This window comes from Dermacentor albipictus, chromosome 1 (assembly GCF_038994185.2).
Source record: "Dermacentor albipictus isolate Rhodes 1998 colony chromosome 1, USDA_Dalb.pri_finalv2, whole genome shotgun sequence".
Taxonomy (NCBI): domain Eukaryota; kingdom Metazoa; phylum Arthropoda; class Arachnida; order Ixodida; family Ixodidae; genus Dermacentor; species Dermacentor albipictus.
In genome coordinates, this window is record NC_091821.1 from 117,999,347 (window position 1) to 118,008,194 (window position 8,848).

The following is an 8,848-nucleotide window of genomic DNA, read 5'->3' on the forward strand; positions in this document are numbered from 1 at the left end:
GAAGAGTTTAGTAAATTTGACGATTGAATAGCAATGCTGCGTCCATGCATTTACTGTAGGCATTCATGCTGGGGTATGCATTTCGTTGCCCGCTTCCTTAAAACTTGCTTGAAGTGCTGTGTAGTATGGGCCATCGCCGTCAGTGTCCTCGTTATCAGGCTGAACGGTGTCAAGTGGCTGGCGCACAAACCATTAACCAGTGAGCGCACGCTTTAACGTAAAATAAGTTCTGTGAATGCGGGTCTCGATCCTTAATATGAGGTAATTGGTTGAATCTAGGCGCGCTTCGATTCTACATCGCTATCGAAATTATGGAGGCCAGAAAAGGAAAAAAAAAGAAAGACGTACATCCCCTTATTCTAAGCCGAACGAAAAAATGCGTTCAGCTGAAATAAAAAAAAAGAATCCTTGTATATGATTACACTTTGTTTGCAAGCCGAAGTAGAGAGGCATCCGAACTTGTTCCGAGTGACGGCTCAAATGTTTCCGACTTAGCCTTCCTTCGCTGGCATAATCTCCGTCGTTGCTAGCATTCCGCTCCTCTTTGCCTCTTTGTCTTGTCTTGTGTCCTCAACAGTGGCGCGTACCCACTATGCGGGATTGGCCAAGAAGTACGCGGTTTTCCGTAAGCTTAGAAGTAAAGCGAAACTAGATTTGAATGGTGGAGCATGGCACGACAGAACTGTAATTTATAAGTGCAATGAAAATATTGTAAAAAAATTTAATAAAGTAAGTTAACATAAAGAAAATAAATAATATAAATTATGGATGATTTCAGAAATTGAGCCAGGTACTCTTTTTGTCTCTAATAAAATTGTAAACCGCAAGAAAAGCATCCCTGTGGCTGGATCCCAGTGAAGTCGCCCCAACCGAAAGAATGGTTGGCGACGTTAGCGATAGGCCAAGTTTGGTAAATGAATATTCTAATAGTTTTCTTTGTCTTAGAAAGCGGCGGCAAGAGAGAAAATAATGCTCGATAGTTTCAGGTGCACGGCAAAAAGAACATAGAGGGGACATAGTGTGATCAGACCTGTGTAAGTGTCCTGATAAAGCTAGCAACTTTTTTTTCAACCTCGTGGCGTCTACCTTTGCGCGGTATGGTGAAAGGCATCTGCATAGCAGCACAGTTGAAAAGATCGTTCCGTTTTCTCAATCATGTTGTGGTTGTGAGCTGTCTGGTGATTGCAGCCAAGCCGCATTCTCGAGTCAAAGCCTTCCGCCTACTTTTTGCCCACAATTATTCTAAAAGAAACCATTGGCCTGCCTTCGAGTAAATACGGTAAAGCTGTACTAGGACCCAATTATAACTTATTCGTAGGATATAAAACCACAAAAGGCCAACATTTCCAACAGGCCAACAGGCCAACCGATCAGGGCCCCAATAACATACGGATATCTTTCCCTCTATTATGTTCCTCTTTTTATCGTGTGCCTGTAACGATTATGGGGATAAGGTAGGTGGAATGGCGCTGGTACTACTGATGAAGCACGAAAAGCAATGTAAGTGGAATATAATTGTTACGTTATCTTTGCCCAGGACGCGTATTTCTAAAGAAATTGTTATGCATGAGCAGTCGGTATAAGAACAGGCTTCGATCTTGTTGTGATGGCAAACACAACAGTACCACAGATCGCGAGCCAGATGTGCCATGACCCGAAGGCTCGGAGTCATGGCACATCTCGGCCCTTATTTACACGCACACAAAAAGAAAAAAAAATACTCTGAGGGTGCTACTTTTTGATGCGGGCGGATGGTTAGTCACGTGACACTTTTCATATTTTTTTTGCGTGATATTTTCCAATTAACGTCCAGTTGGACAATTAGCTGCGAGTAATGTTTTCGAGTTTCGCTCCTGGTATGTTATCGAGTTTTGCGATTAAATTGGTGCGGGTTATTTTCTAGTACTGTTTATACGCCAGCATGTTGAACGTAGATCGGAATCATTTGGACGATATTGCCGAGAAATCAAGGACGCCGCATGCCACCAACGTCATGCGCGACGAGTGACCACGAAAGCAGCAGCTCCTCGGTCTGACCTGCGTGATTCCTCTGTCTGACGTGAGGTGCGGAATTTCGGTGCCGTTTCGCTGCTGCAGACGTCGCCGGCTTTTTTCGCTCAATGGGTCATTTGACGCTTTCGTGTCCAAAGAAAACTCAAATGAATTCAAGGAAAGAATTTCTGCCGCTTGTGGGAGATTTCACATATTCCGAATAACGCGTGCGTTGTTCGGCGGCTGCCCTCCATCTACATGCTTAATTCTTATTTGCCTGCGGCTAAGTTCAAGAATCACGTGACACCTGAACTAAAAGCTTTTTCCTTAAAAGCCTGGTTTAGCAGATGTTTTACATCTGTTAAAATGTGGTAGCCGTGCCGACAAGTTTCAATGGTTTGCATGAATGAAAAGAGCTGGATGAATGACTCGATGTTGCTCGGGGACACCAAGACATAAATTAAGCCCTCTTACTAGCAAATGTCGGAGTCGCAACTCAGAAGTCGGTAACACACCGCGGAGCATGGATACTGATAAGAAATGTTCTGTTAGAGCTATATTTCCCGGTAATAGTGCTTTTTTTTTCTCTGAATAGGTAAACCTCGTGTTCAGTTGAAAGCGATTCGAGTTAACCATGTGGCAAACTTGGACCAGAATTATGGTTTTTAATGAGAAAAATTATGGGGTTTAACGTCCCGAAACATTAGGCTATGGGGGACACCGGAACGGGCATATCGGATTAATTCTGACCCCCTCGATTTTTTCAACACGTACCGAAAGCACGGCATACGAACGCTTTTGCATTCCCCCTCTGAAAGCGGGCACCACACCAGGTAATCGAACTCGTAACCTGGTACTCAGCAGCACAACACCAAAGCTACTGAATCACCGCAGCTGACGTTAGCTTTTAAAAGATATCTATCATACATGCACGAGAAAAAAAGGCATTAGTGCCATGCTGAATATTAGCTAAACCAGATAGAGGCTATACATGTCGATGTCCTTGAGTCAATTTCAGTTTTTGATTTTTGATTTCAGAAAACACACTTGGTAATCATAGCATTCGATTGATTGGTCTAAGCACGTTGCGTTTGTCGACCAGCCAGGCAATAGATAGAGCATCTAAATGTATACAAGAAAATTGTGCAACAGTTATTGTATCAACATCACATGCCACCCATTATTTTCCAAAATTCAACAATTAAAAAAAACAAATGTTATTTCAGGTGTATATAATAGCATCTTACAAAAACCGGATTTTATACGCAGAGATCAATGATGTTTAAAAAAAATGTAAGAAAACATGAAAGTGTATTTGATGTCAAGGCAATGCACTACGTGTAAGGACCTTTGCCTTACATTATTTATTGGCCCCTACATTGACACACCATTTTCTAATTTCTTTACGCCTTTTTCGTTTGGAGGTAATTCTGACTGGGCCATCGCCAATTTCATTAAAAAGACTTAGAACATAATATTCGCACCACTTGCTACCTTAATTATTATGACAACGTGATTTACCGATGCGCTCTGTTGTACGTAATGTTACATTTTTGCGAACTGGTATCTTGAAATCATTAGAGAAGTAATACCGCGAAAGCAGAACAAAATTAAAGAGTTGCTGTATTCGTAGTAAACCAAGAAAAACGCATGTTTCTTCTATGCCGTCTTATTGCTATGGAGTGCCGTAAGCTACTGTATTTACAATTCGTTTAATTGTATTATTGAAGGTTTGTTCTTTATAGGGTGTGCAAGTGCCATATAATGTTATCACATACATTAATACAGATTAAACTAATGCTTTGTATATGGTTATCTGCAATATAAGTGGGGTTTTCCCTCGCAAGGTGTACATCATTGCCGCAGCGACCCTTATTATTTTAGATGTACAGGTAACATGTTCAGTTCATGTAACGTGTTGGTTGAAAAGAACACCCAGCTACTTAACAACTGGTTCGTACCCTAAAACAAGGCACTTACACGGGGAGTACATCGAACCGTGCAGGTATAAAGGCAGCTCTAGAGAAATATTCTTGTGGAGGTTTCTGAAACGTAGTAGCTTTGTTTTTATGATTTACATGTACTGCATTTTCTGAAAAGCAGTCTAGTACCTTGCTAACATCCTGCTAAAAGGTTTGATGCTCTACTTTATATTCAGATACCTCGAGGGCAACTGCTGTATTGTCTGCACATTTAAACAGCTTCGAATTAGTTTTTAACAGACCCCAATCAGATACATATATGTAGAAGAGCAACGGTGCCAGCGTGCTACCCTGTGGTAGCCCATGCGTTATCGGTTGAAAGTTGCCATAAACATCACCAAGTCTTACACACAGTACTCTATATTTAAGGTACTAAAGCATTTGCAAAACGCATTTCGAAAGCCCAAGCAGTTTAACTTTTCCAACAACATATCGTGGTCTATTATATCAAATGCTTTCGTCAGGTCTAAGAATAGTGCTAATACTACGTGGTCATTTTCTAATGCACTGGTGATAAAATCCGCAAATTCTTCAAGTAGTGTAATCGAATTGTTGAGCTTTGTGAATTCAAACTGTGCTGTGTTATTTAACGAAAACGGGTCGCAGAATGATTGCATGGTAGACGCATTCGTTTTTCCCATGGTATAAGCTAACGAAGATGAAATTGCGATTGGCCTGTAGTTTGCGCACTCTGACCGTTTCCCATTCTTATATAATGGTCTTACTATGGATACCTTTAGTCCATCGGGTATTTCACCCGTATCAAATATTCCATTTAGTATTTTGAGGATAAATTCCTTTACCTTATTAAAGTTGTAAAACAGATCTCTAAAGCAAATTTCATTATACCCAGGTGGATTGTGCTTTTTCATCTGGCGCATTATAACATATATAGATCAGATTCAGAAATAGGTGGCAAACACGCAGGATGCGCACAACCACGTTTCGGCCGATACGCGCTATCTTTACCAGGGTTAATACGTCTCAGTTCTTCTGCTACACTTGAGAAGGTCGTGTTGAATTCATCACATAAGGTGTAGAAATTTTGCCTGGGAAAGTTTTTTTTGCTTACTGCGTCGTCAATAGACGCCTTTTTGTATCTGCCCATCATTTCGTTCACCATTTCCCAAGTTTTTTTGCTATCAGTTTTTAAAAAGTAAAGTGCCGCATGAGGTACGTTCGTTTCGCTTGTCGAATTTTTGCGATTACAACATTTCTTAATGATCTGTATTCATCTCTGTATGAAAAATTTTCTGTTCTTTTGCACTTTTTTCAAGTTTCAACTTTCAGATTTATTTATTTATTTTTTCACGTTACCCCTAAAGGCCCTCCAGGAGAGTGCATTACATAGGGAATGGGCGATACAGCTATTAATAAACGCGATACATTTCAGTAATAAGTGCAATAAAACATAGGGCATAACACAAAAAGGAAAAATGAGCACAAACAAAACCAGCAAATTTTACACATTTCCGTCACAGCGAAGAAACTCTTGGAATTTTATGATGTCACTCTCTGTGGCGATGGCTGATGGTAAATTATTCTATTTGATGATAGTACGGGGAATGAATGAATTGGCGTAAGACGAGGAATGACACTTCACGCGTTTAATTTTGAAAGAATTATCACGGCGTGGAAAGATGGCATGAGGTAATTGAAACAAATCACTTCGAAGGGAGGGGTGGTGATAAAGCTTATGGAAAAGTGTTAAACGAGCAAGCTTGCGGCGATATGACAAATCTTCCAGTTCGGCACGTTTTTTTAATGCTGTAACACGTGTGAAGGGTGAGTAGTCTGAAAACATGAAGCGAACAGCACGGTTCTGCAAGGATTCGATGTTATTGATAACGTAGGCTTGCTCAGGGTCCCAGATGGCCGCTGCAAATTCGATTTTGGGGCGTATTACAGTTATATAAGCCAGTTTTCTAGCCTGCATAGGGGCGAGTCTGAGGTTACGTTTACGAAGACCAAGTGAGTGGTTAGCAGACGCGAGGGTGAGGTCGACATGGTGATGCCATGATAGGTCAAACTGAAGGTACACACCAAGCTACTTGTATGTTGTTGTTAGTTCTATAGTATTGTCGTTAAGAATATAAGTGGTTGGAAGGTGATCTGTGCGACGAGTGAAATATATTTGTTTTGTTTTAGAAACGTTTAATGACATTAACCAGGAAGAGCACCATAAGCATACTGCGTTGAGATCAGATTGTAGGGATTGGCGGTCACTGTCACTAGTAATGTTGCGGTAAATTACGCAGTCATCAGCGGAAAGTCGAATTCTAGAAGTTACACAGGCAGGTAAGTCATTAATATAGATTAGAAAAAGCAAAGGTCCGAGCACAGTTCCTTGTGGTACACCAGATGTCACATAAGCAGTGGAAGAGTTATAATTATTAACCGAGGTGAACTATGTTCTAGATGACAGAAAGCCCTTAATCACGATAGGGTGGATGTTAAGCTGTGCCAGTTTCAGTAGAAGTCTGTGACAAGGAACCCGATCAAAAGCCTTTGAAAAATGTAGAAACACTGCGACGACGTGAAATCCCGCGTCAAGTGATAATTGTAAGTCATTAACAAAGCCAGCTAGTTGAGTGTCACATGAAAATCCCTTGCCGAAACCATGCTTATAACTGAAAATAATGTTATGGCCTTCGAGGTAGTTAATGACTTGGCTGTGAATGATATGCTCAAGAAGTCTGCAGATGGTGCTGGATAAAGAAATGGGTTGATAGTTCAATGGAGAGGAATGCTCACCTGATATAAATATAGGTATTACTTCGGCTATCCACCAGTCATTAGGAATTAGTCCGTGTGATAATGATTGCGAAAACAAACAGGACAACACAGCGCAAATGCTTTGAGATGTACTCTTAAGTATTTTATTAAGCCGAGGTCATCCGAACTACTAGTAATTTTAAGATTGTTTAATAAAGCTAAGATACCTGTTTCATTAATCACAATTTCAGGCATGCAAATGTCATGGATCGTACTTAAGTTAGGGGATCAGGTAATGTCTTCTTTGGTGAATACTAATGAAAAGGTGTCATTAAAAACCTGAGCACATTCAGACTCATTAATTATGATGCTGTTACTGTCGCTAAGCAAAATGTCAGGACGAAAGCTAGGATTTATGATGCGCCAGAACTTACAAGGGTTATTGGTTAGCAGAGATGATAGGCCGTGATTGAAAAACTGGCGTTGAGGGGATTTTAGGAGTGGCTGGTAGTCCTTGTCGCACTTCTTATACTTGTCCCACGCGCTTAGAAGACCATTCTTTAGTGCCTGCCAGTAAAATCGCCTTTTGTTATTATTCATATGTCGCAACTTCTGATGAAACCACGGTGCACTGCTACTACATCGGATGGTCATAAGTGGAACGAAGTAATCAACAAGTTTATTAAAAGTACTCTTGAATAAATCCAAATTCTGCTCAACAGAGCGCAATAAATATTGATTCACGAACTGGACGGTGAAATAATCTAATTCGGAATTTATTTTTTCATAGTTAGCTCCGTTGTAACATTTGATTTGTTTAAGTCTGATTTTTCTTTTCGTTAAAGAAACCGGTAATGCGTCCTGTTATTACGCCATGATCCGAAATGCCGTCTAGATGAATAGTGTCTGAACAAATATCGGGATTATTCGTTAATATTAAATCTGTAATGTTGGCGGTACATGATGTGGGACGCGTGGGATTGGCAATAAGTTGTGCTAGTGAAAAATCAAGACATGAGTAAACAAACAGGTTAGCTTCGGTTTCACTCGCTGTGGCGGATTGTGGGAACTAGTATATACTAGGGAAGTTGAAGTCTCCAAATATGAGTATAGTACAGTTAGGGAAAAGAGTACATATATCACACAGGATTCGATGAAATTCAGACGAAAAACCATCATTCCTATTAGGAGGACGGTAAACAGCACCAATAATTACATCAGTTGAACAATACTTAAAAGAAACCCATACACATTCACGAAAAGAACTAATCATCACAAGCACAGTTCATCCCTTATCTCCCCTTCATCGCCTATCCCCAAGAGTACACCACCTCCTTTACGGTACGGTTTGTCGCATCGAAGCAGGTTAAAACGTGTCTGGCTGACAAAAAATGAGTTAACAGGAATAAGATCAGTCAGCCATGTTTCGGTTAGCGCCACAAATAATGCGGAGCATGGATCGATTAGTAAAGAGATAGCAACATCCTTTGATACAACACTTCTGATGTTAGTGTAAAGGAAATAAATGGTTTTGGAAGCATTACATGGTGATCTTTGTAGAAAATGGAAAGCTGGGGCGTGGTTTTAGGAAGTGACAAACGAACATCATTCTTCCGTGGGATGCCGAGAAACACGTACTACGAGAACAGCCTCAGTGTCCCATACATAAGTATCGTTATTAATGTGAAGCTTGTTGAATGCGAGACGAATGCGGTCACCTTCTTTTTTTTTTTTACAGACTTCCCGTACTGCCAGAGATGACGGCGCTTTTGTCGGACAGCCTCAGAATAATCACGAGCGATGCTGAAGTCAGTGTCCTTCAGCTTCGATCCGTTGCTTAGCACAGATTAAACTTCTTTAGCATTGTAAAATTTAGCAATGATTGGTCTCGCCTTACTTGTAGAAAAACGGCCCAAACGATGCGCCCTCACAACTGAAGTTGTGACGACACCTAGTTTGCTGGAACAAAATTCGTTCACGAGCTGCTCGGATGTCGCCCAAGTTTCATCGTCTGTATCATGGATTCCATAAAAAAGAACATTAGACCGTCTTGACCGGTTTCCTAAATCATCAATATTGTCTTTCATTTTAGACAATTCTAAGTTCGGGGTTAAGGCGTACTGTGCAGATGGTGCCAATTCAGTTTTAGATTCCAATTC